This window comes from Mirounga angustirostris, unplaced genomic scaffold, assembly GCF_029215605.1.
Source record: "Mirounga angustirostris isolate CCGP_5_RB_7025 unplaced genomic scaffold, mMirAng1.0.hap1 SCAF_1, whole genome shotgun sequence".
Taxonomy (NCBI): Eukaryota; Metazoa; Chordata; class Mammalia; order Carnivora; family Phocidae; genus Mirounga; species Mirounga angustirostris.
This window is the reverse complement of record NW_026991709.1, coordinates 42221262-42237649: the sequence shown is the minus strand read 5'-3', so window position 1 is coordinate 42237649 and position 16388 is coordinate 42221262. Positions and strand designations below refer to the sequence as shown.

At 37.7% G+C, this 16388-nt stretch overlaps 1 long non-coding RNA gene across 1 annotated transcript in view; it reads right to left on the bottom strand.

Annotated features, from left to right (window-relative positions):
- LOC135362120 (uncharacterized) overlaps positions 1 to 16388 on the bottom strand; it is a 125482-nt gene that overhangs the window by 16054 nt on the left and 93040 nt on the right. Inside the window, exon 3 of the long non-coding RNA XR_010406556.1 lies at positions 2138 to 2196. This is a non-coding gene — a long non-coding RNA (uncharacterized LOC135362120). The remainder of the gene's footprint in view (positions 1 to 2137; positions 2197 to 16388) is intronic.

The window sequence follows — 16388 nt, the reverse complement described above, 5'->3', positions numbered from 1 at the left end:
CAAAAAAAGGAAGCGATACTACAGAACATGTACTCCAGGAGGGGAAAGTCTGAGGGCCATCTCAGAATCCTGCATAACACACAACAAAAAGATCACCTTAAATTTAAATATTTTTCTTTTCTTTCTGAAAGGGAGATTTGTTCACTACTCACTTAATATGAGGGTACTCATCTCTAAATACATACATATATACATTGTTTTATATCTATCTTTTATGGAAGTAATTTTCAGTTGTAAAAGAACCAAATCTACAAAAGAACTAAAAATTTACCATTTATTGAAAAAAGCAACATCATTGAAAACTATTGGGACCCTTCTAATCCAGAATTAGGCAAAGAGTGTAATTGCAGAGAGATCTCATTAGCATACATAGAGATCTAAATCATGACCTTCAATAACACTAAAAAAAAAAGATAACAGGAAAATGAAGGCAATTATTGCAACTCTTTGATACAGCTTTTCCCACCTGTCTTAATTAAATTATCCTTGGGAACTTCTGCTTTGGGTTGACACTAACTGTTGACCCTCTTTGGTACAGTGCAGACCTAGTGCTTAAGGTAGACTATCTCTCCCCATTCCCTCATACGTATATTCAAAAGCACACTTGGTTTTGGACTTTCTCAGCACAGAAAGAGAAGACTCCTGTTGGGGACTCTTTTCCCTTTGGATTCGGGATCTCTTTATGAAATGAGCAGAGACTAACCAGGTGAGAATTAGGTACCTGTTCATAATAGAACCTGATTCTACTCTGTATCAGCCCTCAAAACATTGATAGCACAAATGAATTCTCACTTACTTTATTCTTCTAGTATTGTACAAAATTAAACTGTAATAAAACTCAAATGGAAAAATTGAGAAATGATGAAACAAACGTATCATTTATTGCATGTAATGTGTCTTGGAAATCATAACACCTACCAAACAACAACAACAAAACATAATACAGTATCTCCCTCAGCAAATTAGTAAGATAATTCGATTCTAGGACTGTTCGAACACAGTGAAATACAGTGCCATTCTCAATCTACAGTGTCTTCAGGGGTGTGGAAAGAGGATGAGGGTGGAAATGCAAGTATGTGCAATTAAGATATATTTGCCACTCATGACCCATGAAAATAATGTAGGATAGATAAGAGAAAAGAGGATAAAAATAGTACTTCCCACTAGTTATTAAATCTCCATGCTTTTATAGTCATTATGGTGGATACTTTATTTTAATTTTTTATTTAAATTCAATTTAGTTAATATATAGTATATTATTAGTTTCAGGGGTAGAATTTAGTGATTCATCAGTTGCATATAACACCCAGTGCTCATTACATCAAGTGTCCTCCTTAATGCCCATCACCCAGTTACCCCATCCCCCCACCCACCTCCCCTCAAGCAACCCTCCATTTGTTTCCTACAGTTAAGAGTCTCTAATGGTTTGCCTCCCTCTCCGTTTCTATCTTATTTTATTTTTCCTTCCCTTCCCCTATGTTCATTTGTTTTGTTTCTCAAATTCCACATATGAGTGAAATCATACGGTATTTGTCTTTCTCTGACTGACTTATTTTGCTTAGCACAATACCCACTAGTTTATGGTGGATACTTTAAATACATTATCACAGACCTTCACAATGACCTGGCAAGTAGGTATTTGTCTCAATTTTTACATTTTTACAAAAGGGAGAGACAAGTTAAGAAACTTACCCGGGGACACAGAAGGAGTGAGAAGCTATAATGTGTCCCCAAGTTTAGCTGACTTCAAGGCCTGTGTGATTTCTCATGTATCACATCGCCTCGGGTTGCAAGGAGCGCTAGTGAGGAGCCTGATGTCATATGTCTCCAGAGTACTGGAGTAGCACAGGCTAAAATAACTTCAGACTCTTCTGGATGCTCAGTGACCTTGTTTTTTAGAAAAGTACCACAAAACATAAGTTTAACATGCCCTATTGCCCTGAATATGATGAGATTATGTCCTATGAATTGGTTTATTTTCATAATATTTTTAATAAGACAGATCTTTTAAAAAATATGTACTTTATCCATAAAACATTTTTATATCAGAGATTTCATAGCTGATTAAATACTTGGATTTGGTCATTTTTTTTAAGACCCCAGTTAAATAATGCTCTAAATATATAAGGCAAATTACCTTAGTTTCCCAGCCTTCTTCCTGTGGTTTAGCTTGTACAAATCTGTACCATTTTCATTCTGAAAAAAAAAAAAATCATTATTTGAGGGGAAAAGAGACACATTATATCAGTAACGTACATGTGAGTATTAGGAACAATTCTATAGCTCTTGTGTTATTATAGAGTGATATAACTGCTGTTTCCTCTAGTGTTTCTCCTTCCCCTTTGAGAAGCCAACATAAGAGACTTCTGCCTGCACATCCAGAGCCAGAAACTCATTATGATTGCAGCCCTGAAAGGCAGTGCTGGGAACCAACTGTGAAATTGTGATTCCTCAAGTGGAGTGTGGGAAGCCCTATGTACTGCTAGTTTTCTAATGGATTGAACCACACAATCACAGCAGATAGAAACCCTGAAGGCTGATTTTGGGTGTGTGTTTATTTTAGTGGTGTTCAAGAGAAAACTAATTAGAGGGAAATTTATCAAAACACATGTTTCCTTGGCTAAGAAATGTCTGCTCTAAATATTTGCTTTTCATTGATGTTTGACATGCATTTTGCCTATCCTTTTAAATTTTTATTTTTCTAAAGAATTCCTTATGATAGAGAATATGAGGAAAGAAAAATTGGTGGAATTTGTCAGCTGAACATTGCAAAATTTTATAATAAATCTGATCTTTGGTTGTTCCTCCTCTTGGACAGACTCAGGAATCAAATGGCCAAAATAATCAGCCCTCCCATCTACTTAATTTTCCTGCAAAAATTATGTAAGAAAACAAGATAAATAGTTTAAAACCAATATAGCATCATTCCATCTATTGAGCCTGCATATTTATGAAGGGATTTGTGGAACTCAAGAACTATTTGATGTAAGCTGCAACATAGATAAAATTTCAACTTGCAACTTCCAAGAAATTTATCTAAAGCTATGACTGCCTAATGTAAATAAATTCATATAAATTGGTTCCTACCTATTGTTTTCTATTTGTTCTTATAACAAAGTATGCAAACTTCAGGGAGTAAGGGACAGGTGGCTAGGTAGGGAAAGACAGATAGGGGGCTATGTGATCAGGCTCACAGAAATCCCAAAAATGTGAAGGTGTGGGGAAACCAGAGATAAGGGAACAAACCAGATCACCCCGCCCTAGGCATTTAAGTGTGAAGAGTAACCAAAAGAGAATTGCCATGTATCTGAATCATTTCAGTCATTCCTTCCTAATTCTATTTCCCCTCTCTCTGCCATGCATCTCTCCAGGTCAGATTCTCTATAAATATCCCTCCTCCCTTTTCTTATTCTTTGATCTTTTGGGCTCTAGAAGAGGGATTGAAAAGTTGCTAGTGGTTGTTTGCTAGATCATAGGCCAATATAAAGAAGGTAAAGTTTGTTCGAGGAGTAAAATTGGAGTAAAACATTATTTCTTATACATCACTATTCCAAAAAGGTGACTGGTAAAAGCTACTCAGGTAACCTAAAACCTACCTCAGAATAATGGATGCATATTTGAGCTTGAGCCTCCCCCCAGCACCAATGAGCAGGAATATTCTCAGAGTGTTCCATACAGGTACTGTTGCTGGGGTGGTGGGTGGTGGAGGGACCTATTCCCCTGTACTCATTTACCAATGTTTAGGCCCCTGTGTCCAAAGCCAGTATTTTGAGTGGGATTTTATTCTCCTTAATGATACTCCATTAAAAAATAAATATCCTTAAAAATGGATATTATTCAAAAGAAAGGATATGACAGGTAACATAAGAGCTAACATTATTCATCATTGAAAAATATATTTTAATCTTTTTTTTTTTTAAAGATTTTATTTATTTATTTGACAGACATAGAGACCGCAAGAGAGGGAATACAAGCAGGGGGAGTGGGAGAGGGAGAAGCAGGCTTCCCGCTGCGCAGGGAGCCCGATGCGGGACTCGATCCAGGGACTCCAGGATCATGACCTGAGCCGAAGGCAGTCGCTCAACCAACTGAGCCACCCAGGCGCCCGAAAAATATATTTTAAAACATCATTAAATCAGGGGAGATTATTGCAAAAACAGAAAACAATAATAATTCAGGGTACACTTATATACATATATGCACACAAATACCTATTACATATTTATGTATTATAAGTGTTACTTCATAAATGGAAAGAGAGATGCTATTTTAAAATGATGCACAATAAATGCTGATAAAGGAGCTATATAAAAAGATTGGCAAGGGCGCCTGGATGGCTCAGTTGGTTGGGCGACTGCCTTCGGCTCAGGTCATGATCCTGGAGTCCCGGGATCGAGTCCTGCATCGGGCTCTCTGCTCGGCAGGGAGTCTGCTTCTCCCTCTGACCCTCCTCCCTCTCATGCTCTCTGTCTCTCATTCTCTCTGTCTCAAATAAATAAATAAAATCTTTAAAAAAAAAAAAAGATTGGCAGATACATTATATAAATATATCTATTTATAATGATAATAAAAATGATTTTATAAGAAGGGAAACAGATCCATACAAATATTTGCAGCAAATTTTCTATATATTTAAAAAAACAATATCTGTACCGTATAAAAAAGGTTTATGCAAATTGGTATAAAAACCACTAAAATATAAAAAAGGATATGAGCAATTTAAACTAAAGTTAGTAAAGTAAAATATCTATATAAAAATGTTCAATTCTCAGAGAAGGGCACCTGGGTGGCTCAGTTGGTGAAGCGTCTGCCTTTCCCTCAGGTCATGATCCCAGGGTCCTTGCAAGGAGCTCTGAATCTAGCTCCCTGCTCAGTGGGGAACCTGCTTCTCCTTCTCCTTCTGCCCCTCCCCACCCTTGTGCTCTCTCTTGTGCTCTCTACCTCTCAAATAAATACATAGAATCTTTAAAAACAAAAATATTCCGTTTTGCTAGTTACCAAAAGAAAACAATGAGATAAGAGTAATGTGCCTTTTTAAACCAATAAAATGAGGAAATTTGGTAATCAAGCAGGTGCTCTCGTACATAACTTATAAAAAATAATAAATGGTCAGATTCCTTCTGGAAAAATGATTTTTCAAGGTATTCCAAGACATATAAAATAATTGTACCCTTTAACCCAATTATCTTTTGATGAAAAGATAAAAGAGGGAAAATAGGAAGGAAAAAAAATGAGGAAAAGTTAATATGCATGAAAATATTCATTATAATAAATATAAAGCCATTAAAATTATGAGGATTGTGCAACATGAAAAATGCTTATTTATAACATTAAATGAAAAAATAAATAACTGCATCTGTCTACTAAATATAAAAATCATGCCTAGATAAGAAATACATGGGGGGAAAAAAGAATAGTTAAAAGTTTGATTGGTTAAATCTTTGACTATAAGCCATTTTAATGCATTGTGTTTTAACCCAATCGGTACTACAATTCTATTTATTTAGCAAAAATAATTTATTCAAAGCAAAAATTCCTGGCAAGGAGTAACATAAACCCTAGTGGTCCCTATTTTCTATCCTTTCATCTTCCATAAAAATTTTAGCTGGGCACAAGGCCACCTGAATAAAGGCAGCATGTCCCAGTGTCCTGGGACATACCTAAGTCTTGGCCAATGTGCCATGAGTCAGAATGCTATGTGGCAGCTACCTGAATCCTACCTTAACAGACAGCTGTCACATGGCCTTCCCCAGCTTCAATGTTCCTTCATCCTGCTACATAGGTTGTAGAAGCCAACTTGGACAAGGGCCACAGTGTAGAGTTGACAAAACAGTTTTAACTGGAAGGAGTCTGAATCCTTCAAGACAACGTAGAACAGAATCGTACTCTCAGCCCTGGTTTGCCTATCTCTGGCCTTTCTCTACGTGAAGGATAGTGAGCAAGAAACCATCTTGTATAAACTACTGTTAGTTTTCACTTTTCTGTTACTAAAAACAAAATCTCAACTTACTAAATGCAAAGAGGTCAGCCCAAAAGCCAGCTAGTTGCAATGTTTAAGTCATGATCAGTTGAAAATAACTGAGAGCAAAGTAGGGACAACGATATGGGGGCAGTATGACACCAAGATTGCCAAAGTTGATCCTAGGGCATTCGCATTAGTTGACAAGATCTAGGCCTTCTATGTCAGGCATTCTCAGCTAAGGTGATGAAAACTGGTTCTTCAGGGACAAAAAAGAAATGTTAGTATACAATGGTTTGTGGCTCTCCAACATGCCACAGTACATAAAGGGACATATAATATTTCTACGGTATTAACATTTCATGGTGATGGGTGAACAAAGAGTCTAAAAAAGTCTCTGGGTGGGGGGTGGGGTGGAGGGCAGTGATCATGGAAGAAAAAAGAAAAAGACTAAGGAATATTGCTGAATGTGAGTGTCCTCCCCTGCCTGTTCTATTAAGCAAATCCTACTTTTCTTTTGGATTCCATAGCTTCTTCAGTTAACAACTTGTCATATTGTTTGATTCGTGATTATTTTTCTATCTCCTCACTAGATTTTAAGAAGATTATGATTTTTGGGGCACCTGGGTGGCTCAGTCGGTTAAGCGTCTGCCTTCGGCTCAGGTCACGATCCCAGGGTCCTGGGATTGACTCCCACATCGGGCTCCTTGCTCAGCAGGGAGCCTGCTTCTCCCTCTCCCTCCGCCTGCGGCTCCCCCTGCTTGTGCTCTCTCTGTCTCTCTCTCAAATAAATAAATAAAATCTTAAAAAAAAAAAAGATGATGATTTTCAATTCTGCATTTATAACACATTACTTGGCACATAACAACAGCACAAAAAATGTGAATGCCGAATGAGCACACCAGGGGCATTTTACCTGTAAGTCTAATGCTCCAGCAATTCTCACTTGACAACAGACACAACTTGCCCTCTGCTTGAGTGGTGACAAATTAAGACAACCTCTGAGAACACACAGGATTTCTCAAACAATATGTTGAATAAGTTGGTAAAAATATCCAGTTCAGCCACAGAAATACCTTCATTCCTACTTATTTTTACCAATTTAGGTTTTCCTGTTTTTGTTTTTGTTTTTAAAGGTTTAATCTTCTTTATACTCATTACTACATAGCATTTTCTCTTTTAATCTCAAACATCAAGTTGATTTGAAATCTGCTGTTATTTTAACAATAGGGCAGAGTTTGATATTTGGAATTCATACAAACATTTCTGAAAAGGCCACAGCTAAATAGAATCTAAGCTTTTCCAGTTTGCAGGAAATATCACAAACATTAATTATGAACTCGAGTCTTTTTACTAGTGGTTTATTCTACCAGTGTGACTCAACCATGCAGAATAATTCCACTTAAAAAATAGTTACTGAACACCTCGTGCATGTGAAGTGTTGTGTAAGGCCTACAGGGGATAGAAAGCAAAATAAAGCATAGCCTGTCTTCAAAATTCTTACATTCTATTTGAGAAACTGTCATGTGAGGTAATATAGTTTGTTATGCACAATATACATACAGATGTTTGAAAATTTGAAAGAAGAACATATAAAATTCATGCAAATAAAATCTCATGGATGGGTTGGCTTTTGAGATGTGCTTTGCTGTTGGCATAGGATTATAATAGAGGGAGATGGGGAGACAAGGCCCTGCAGGCGGTGAACAGCACAGAACCAAAAAAGAAAAGAAACAACAACATAATACTTTTCAAGAAGAGTGCAAGAACTACATTTGATTTATATGCACATTAAAATTGAGAAGCAAATTTAGGCACCTGTAGCTAAGTGAAAGAAAAGGACAATTATTAGCAAGGTAGTTTGGAGCCATTTCCTAAAGAAATTATTATGCTTTGACAAAAATCCACCATTAGCCACTGGGGACCCCTGGCAGCCTTTAAGCATGTGAACCTTTAAGCATGTTTGTGGAGTAACGTACAAAGACTTTCAGAAGTAGGGAGACCAACAGTTCATTCTTGCAATGGTCTGGAAAGAGTTAATAAAAGAGATGAATTAGGACTGTAGGAAAGAAATGCAAAAATGAGGCTGGATTAAAAAACTTTTCAAATGAAAATTTGCAATTCTTGACAATTTTTTGAATTTCAAGGGTAAGGGAAAATATATGATAAGAAAAAATTATTCCTAGGCCCTGAGCCTGAGGAACTGGGAGAAAGATGTGTCACTAACAGAAAAAAGGAAAATAAGGAGGGCAGGCCGGTTTAGGATGTTGAGGAGATAATGAGTTTTCAGGCTTGGACATATTAAACTCGATATACCAGCAAATGCCAAAATGATCTGACTTACCAGGCAGTTAGAAATGCAGTCCCCAGTAGTTGGGAATAGGCTGAAAGTGCTACAAATAATGTAAGTGGAGATGATTGTTGATGTTGTGGAAATATTTAGACAAAGAGTATGGGACGGAAAGTAAAAGAATCAAGAAAAGAAACTTGGGGGGCGCCTGGGTGGCTCAGTCGTTAAGCGTCTGCCTTCGGCTCAGGTCATGATCCCAGGGTCCTGGGATGGAGCCCCGCATCGGGCTCCCTGCTCGGCGGGAAGCCTGCTTCTCCCTCTCCCACTCCCCCTGCTTGTGTTCCCTCTCTCGCTATATCTCTCTGTGTCAAATAAATAAATAAAATCTTTAAAAAAAGAAAAGAAACTTGGATATTGCAAATTTTAAGAGATAGGAAAACGAGACAGAGCGGAAGTTCTCACAGGATATCTGGGGAAAACGAGACTAGAATATGTCACCAAGACAGGGTAAATCTGCCTTTCCAAGAAAGAATCAGTCAGCATGGCGAGGCTGCCACGGGGTCAGGAAAAAGGGTGCTACTTGATTACAACTGAAATCAACTCTGGCAATCAAACACTCATTACAATTGTAATTAAAGCTCTCTTACAACATGGTATCCTCTTTTTCCCAGTATTGCTAAAGTACCACGAAGTATTGGTAATGCAAAGCAAACATGAATGTATTGTGGTACAAATATCAATGCAACAATATTAACATGTTTCAACTTATTTGGTATCATATCTGGGACAAAAATATCAGTTATATGGGGTGGCTGGGTGATGGACATCGGGGAGGGTATGTGCTATGGTGAGCGCTGTGAATTGTGTAAGACTGATGAATCACAGACCTGTACCCCTGAAACAAATAATACATTATATGTTAATAAAAAAAAAATATCAGTTATACAAATAGTAGTATGTATTCTCTGTATATAACTTTAGAAAAGATCAATATTGGTAACTCAGTCTCTTTGAAGCCATTAACAAACCAGGGAGGGTTTTATTCATTGTTGTTACATGCATAACAATGTAAAGTAACCCACATCCTGAATAGAATTACAAAAAAATATCAGCTGTGAACTTGCTTTGTGAACATTGGAAAGTCATAGCTTCTCTGGTTTCACTTCTTTTTTCTGTTATATACTGGAGGGGCTGAAGAAATGTCTAAGGCATCCTACTGACTTGATGTATAGTCAGTCTATTCCTAAAGTATCTTTTAACTAAGTAAAGGAGGGAAAGCAGCAAGCTGAAGAACAATAGCTGAACAATAGGTCTCACAAAAATAGCAAAAAGGGTGTATTAGGCTCAAAATACTTTATTGGAGGGAGGCTCCAGATATATGATAAGAGGCAGGAAATACAACCATGGACATTCAGCCATGCTCTTTTGCCCCAGGGAATGACAGGTTGGAATAGCAACACTGTTCTCAAAACAGCGTTATTTTAAGAAAAATATTAGGCAAAACCTGAAATCTTCTACTGGGGAATATCCTGCAAATATTAACACAAGCTTATCAGAGTTCTGACACTGTTAAAAATTAACACTTAATTATTTTTAAAAATACATGCACACACCCAGGTCCTTCAAGGAGATTCTCTCATTCCAAAGAGGTTGGGCTAGTTCACTACTTAGGTACTTAGAAGTCACGTGAATCTCTGCCAGAAAAATGGATGTTTGTCCAATCCCAGCACTACCATAAGCCATAGAAGACCTCAGTATCAGGGCCTACATTTTAGAAATCTCTCCTCCTACAGTAGGTTATAAAACTCACTTTGAGCATTTGTCAAAGATGGTTTCAGGGGAGAAATTTACCATCTATTCTCAAATATATTCAGTAATATACAGAAAAAACATTAAACTAAGTCTGGCTTTTTCCTTAACTTCTTAATTCTTAATAGCAGAACAGATAAAACAACTAATTGGACTAGTTCATCAGAATAGATAATAAATGAATGCATTGCTGGTTAACCTCATAGCTATTGTTAAGTACAGTACTTGTTTCATTTATAGAAAAAATTTGAAATAGCTGATTGGCCATAGTGACTTTTCTACCCTTTGGTCAGCCAGTGGTACAGTTCATATAAGAAAGCAACATAAATGTCTTATTCTTTCCCTTTATATACCATTTCTTATTTTTTTTAAAGATTTTTATTTATTTATTTGAGAGAGAGAGACTGAGAGAGAGAGAGCATGAAAGGGGGGAGGGTCGGAGGGAGAAGCAGATTCCCTGCTGAGCAGGGAGCCCGATGCGGGACTCGATCCAGGGACTCGATCCAGGGACTCCAGGATCATGACCTGAGCCGAAGGCAGTCGCTTAACCAACTGAGCCACCCAGGCGCCCCTATATACCATTTCTCAAGATAAGTATTGATCCCTTACATCACTAAAAAAGTGACTAATTTTTATATCATTATAAACCTGTTAGGGAGAAGCTAAATATGAGCAGTGGAAGGAACACCCAGATGCAGAGTCCCAAGTCCTTGAAGGGGAATGACAGAGACATGAGCTGGAGGCAAGGATGGTGATAAAAATAATAATAATAATAATAAAATAATCTACATATTATAAGATGGAGAGCTCAACATCCTGACCTTGTAGCTTCTAAGACCTTCCGCCTGATAGATCAAGAGTCACAGGTGCAGAGCATGCGTTCTCCTCTTCCACCTCTGCCCCAGGGTAATCCCTAGACTCATTATAACACATTTGCATTGCAGGTACAGCCCCGCCTATAGAGAAAGGCTGCCACAATGATGGTGGGTAGAAACCTTGTAGGGTGAAACCCTCCCCCGCTCAACCTGTGGGAGGAGTTCCCCAAATGACTGGAAGCCAACTCCAGTAGATACCATCCCCACTATAGTCCAGGTCCTGCCAGCCCAGAAAGACCCAATCATATCCAATCCTGAAACAATCTATGGTCTGGTTCCATCACATGGAACCTGCCTACTCTCCCACTTTGACAGTGTACTTTCACTTTAATAAACTGCTGTGTGCTTGCTAGTTTCCTCCTGGCTGTCTTTATTAAAGCACAGATCCCCAGGTAAATCTTCTCCTGGGGAATCCCAGGACTCCAATCACACAAAGCAGACTCTCTCTCACCCCTAACAAACCTATGAATTTAAACATACTGAGTTTAATACATGTATTTCTTATGCTTATTGGAGTTCAAATTGTCCTATAGAGTTGACCCTTAAAAAACATGTGGGTTAGGGTGCTGACCCCCTGCACAGTCAAAAATCTGCATTGACTCCTCCAGACTTAACTACTAATAGCCTATTGTTGTTGACAAGAAGCCTCACCAATAACATAGTTGATTAACACATATTTTGTATGTTATATGTTATATACTATAGTCTTGCAATAAAGTAAGCTAGAGAAAACAATCTTATTAAGAAAATCATAAGGAAGAGAAAAAATGCATTTATAGTATTGTACTGTAAAAAATCCAGGTATGAGGGATCACTTAAACCTGTGTTGTTCAAGGGTCAACTGTATTAGCCAGTGGGAAACTCTTTAAGTTAATGCTAATTCCTTTTGACAAGATCGTAAAAAGTCTCTGGTAGCTCCCTTGCTACCCAGTACAACAGATTTAACAAACTCATCTTGTACATTTCTCCATTTCTTTTGAAAGTTATAAGGTATTTCAACACACAGTTTGATCCCCAGAAATATGCACTGATGCTGGCAATGTTGTCATCGTTCCCAGGCCTTTTCAGTGTGAATATATATATAATACACACACACACACACACACACAAACACAAACACAAACCCACACACACACACACTTACCACCTCTAAACTTACTTGAAATAGCATGTTATAACTTTGATCTCTTTTACAGGCATATCACTCTGGCATGCTTTTATTCTCATTCTTTGTATTTTGATATTTTTTTATGGGATTTAGCCACAACACTTTTTTGTTGTTCATTTTTATGTGAAATTATTTTCCTGAACTTTTAGAAAGGACCTTGGTTCAAATGGTATTTTCTAACTTCAGAGAGCTCCTTCTTCCAGCATTTGCAGGTAGTGTTAAAAAAAAATACACGGTGGCTTGCTTTCTGAGATTTTCTAGTTCTATTTCTCTTTCCCACTTTTACACAGACGTCATTTTCTCTTTCTTGTTCTTGTCCCTATACTGATTCTATTTTTGGCAGTTTCTGATTCTATTTTTGGCAGTTTCTCCCTAATAAGGGACCCTCTCCTGGAAGGAAACTCTGGTTAATCAGTTTCAAGAGTTATGGGGGCTCTCCAGTTCCAGCTCCTTAAATTTTCCAGTGAGTACTTGTTGGCTCTTTTGTGGGTTCCTATGCTCAGGTCCTTCAGTCATTCTATTGCTACCATATAGCTTCTTCCAATGAAAATGTTGTCAAAAAAAAAAAGAAAGAAAGAAAGAAAAAGAAAATGTTGTTGTCATACAGGTTTCGTGGCTGTTGATTTGTTTCCAATGCTTAAATTTTGAGGTTCAAAGGAGTAGCTCATGACCCAGTTTTGTTGTAAACATTGACAATGAGTTTTTTGAGTTTCCTTTCCAGTTGTCACCATGTTCCCAGAATTTCCCAGAACATGCCACTTTTAGAAACAGATACGGGTCCAGCTCGAGCTACAGATGTAGATATAGATGCAGAGTTGCAGGCACAGGTACACGCACAGATAGAGAGGCAGACATAATTATACATAAATACGTACGGATGAAAATGACGAACAGAATAAACATGGGATATATATTACCAGGGTGATGGGATGATGAGTGATTTTTTTAGTGATATTTTTTGGTTTTAATAAAAACAAAAACCAAAGCTAGTACTTGCAAGTCTAGGAGAATTATTATCATCTGCTCAGCATCCCATTGGTATCTAAACCCCAGTGACATCAAGTTCAGTTATCTCCTTTAGTTCAACTAGTTGTACTTTTATCTTCTTTATGAGAGAGAAAATGGTCCACTGTTCACTCTCCTAAACCCTTTGGTTTGGGGCAAGAGTTCCATGTTTGAGTACTCCAGTTTCCTTGATACACATTAAAATGCAACTGCTGCTATTTCATTACAAACCTCTTTGTATGAATTTGCTTCTCAAACATTCTTCAGCTTTCATCTTAATACCTAATATAAAATTATAAAAGCCTACTCTGGAGCTATAAAGTCAAAAATTTGACTCTTTCAGAATTCTTTTTTATTCCATTTTTTCCTAAGGCAATGGCCCTCATACTCATGTCTCATTTAATCATGAAGACTACAGATTTAAAAGACAATGACCAAGATGGAAAATGAAGTGGGTAGTATTTCAAAATGTTATCCATTTTCATTTCTCTATACAAAGAATTGTCTCTGGATAGTCACAATACCCTTGGTTACGGTTGTTGCAATGTTGACTCTATCTTGTGGGCATTAGCTCACCATTTGGTTAATATCGGACTTTTTCATAATATTTTTGAGTCCTTATTATAGTATATTTAAACCTGTCATTAATTAAATTTGGCTATTGCTACTCTGAAAGAGCAGATGAGAGAAGCAACAGTAACCACTAAAATAATGCTTGCGTTTAAAATCATTCACAAGAGGGATGTCTGGTTGGCTCAGTGGGTTGAGCGTCTGTCTCCCTTTGGCTCAGGTCATGATCCCAGGGTCCTGGGTTTGAGTCCCGTATCGGGCTCCCCGCTCAGTGGGGGAGCCTGCTTCTCTCCCTCTGCTTCTCCCCTGCTCATGCTCTCTCTCCTTTCTCTCTTTCTCTGACAAATAAATAAATAAAAACTTTTAAAATAAAATAAAATCATTAAGAGATAAACTGAAGCATATTAAAATTTAAGAGTGTATTTGAGCAAAAATTCATTGGAATTAGGCAGTGCCAAACTGGCAATGGTCAGTAGTGCTCCTCTGACAGGAGCAAAAGAAAGACTTTTAGAGAAGCAGCAGAAGCAAAGAAAAAAAAAAAAATTGATTGACTACAGCTTAAGCAGTTGCCTTATTTGGGTTGCCTTAGTTGACTGTGATTGGTTGTCCTTAAGTTTTGATTTCTAAACCTTGAGGTATTACAGGCTTAGAGCCTGGTTTGCTTATGTAAGCAACTGAGGCGGGTCCACCTCAGCCTAAAGGCCTCCTTGTCTAATCAATTTAACCAGGTTTTCTCCCCTCTCCTGATTTTTTAGAGGGATTTCTGAAACACAATTTCCCCTGAAAAATGTCCCTTTTTCCTCTTTGGGTTCACTGCTCCCTCTGCTTTCCCTACAGTTTTTACCATGTAAGATAACTGGTACTCGAACATTAGGTAAGTGTTTGTAGGGGGGCGTTCTGGAATTCTCAGCTGGAGAGATAGCAAATGCAATGGTGCTCTCCTCTCAGCAATACTCCCCAGGAAGTCTCAAAGCGACCTTATCTCACTCAAGGCTACCAGGAATTCAAACAGTTAAGGAAACCCCATCATGATCTTTTCCTGAAATTATATTCCAATAAGTCTGTTCCCTTCTTAGTGGCTACGCTTTAACAAATTTGGCTTCTGATTAATTTAGCTATTAATGACTGACAATGAAAGCCACTGTACATCCATTTGTTCTTTTACCCAGTGGAATGAAAAAAATCCAAGATTATAGGGCGCCTGGGTGGCTCAGTTGGTTAAGCGACTGCCTTCGGCTCAGGTCATGATCCTGGAGTCCCGGGATCGAGTCCCGCATCGGGCTCCCTGCTCGGCGGGGAGTCTGCTTCTCCCTCTGACCCTCCTCCCTCTCATGCTCTCTGTCTCTCATTCTCTCTCTCTCAAATAAATAAATAAAATCTTAAAAAAAAAAAATCCAAGATTATAAAGTTGCTTTTTAAGTGATTCCAATTGTTTACAAATAGAATTCACTCTATAAATAACTTTGAAGGTTTATAGATAAGGTCAATCTCAATAGACTGCCAAATGGAATCTTAAAAATATTGCAAATTTAATGTTTCTATAATGTAGTTTTAATTTACCTATTAATTTCTGACAGTAAAATTTGAAACAAGATATACTCATATCATGGAAGAAAATAAAAATAATTATATTTGTATAGTCATTCACAATTCTTTCATATACATATTTCATTTGCTTTTTAATTCTATATTCTCTTTAATGAGTATTTACTCAGTGTCTATCATGTGTCAGGCACTAACTTAAGAATAAGGGAGTACAATGAAGTATAACAGCCCTGAAAAACCAATGGTCAAGAAGGCCACTCTCTAAAATATAAGGAAGCAATCTCAGAAAGATTAAGCAGTTGGCCAAGCTTACTGATAGGTAAATTGATAACAGAGTTGAAACTAGTTTTCACTTTGTGAGACTATGATTTCATATCAACTAGTAACACTCCTATTGGATCATTTGCTCTAATAAGATGACTATATATTTTTTCTCAACCATAATAAAATAAAAAATAACACTTCTGGCTGAGGGAAAATTTGCTTTCACTTGAAACCAAATTTTCATGCAGATATGTGTCCCTGGCATAAAAACGTTTTTAAGGGGCCACCTGGGTGGCTCAGATGGTTAGGCATCTGCCTTCAGCTCAGGTCATGATCTCAGGGTCCTGGGATCGAGTCCCGCATCGGGCTCCCTGCTTGGCGGGGGGCCTGCTTCTCCCTCTCCCCCTACTGTTCCCCCTGCTTGTGCTCTCTCGCTCTCTGTCAAATAAATAAATAAAATCTTTAAAAAAAAAAAAAAAGTTTTTAAGCACAATCAAATGAACACAAATTCCCAATTCTAAATCGTCAAGCTTCAGTTTATGCTGTGTTTGGGTACTCTGGGGTAAAAGGAGTTGAAGGAAGAGAGACCTTTATCCCTGAACTCAATTTATTAATCCCAAACTATTCTGGTACTCATTACCTATTCAGTGACTCACTAGCCTATCGGTCTACTGTAGAAATAAAAGCTGCATTTACTTTTCTTTCTTTAATCTCTTCGTTCTTAATTGCCATATTGACAAAAAAGAAACAGTTGTTTACCTTCCAAATTCTCTGGAGCACCAGCCAAATTCTTCCTTTTAAGCAGTGTTTCTTCAGCTCTGGAAACAAGTAGCATGCAAAGTAGCAGAGGCTCCCTTAAGCAGCAGCAAACAGGAGATGCCTAGACATTAACCTTGACTGGGA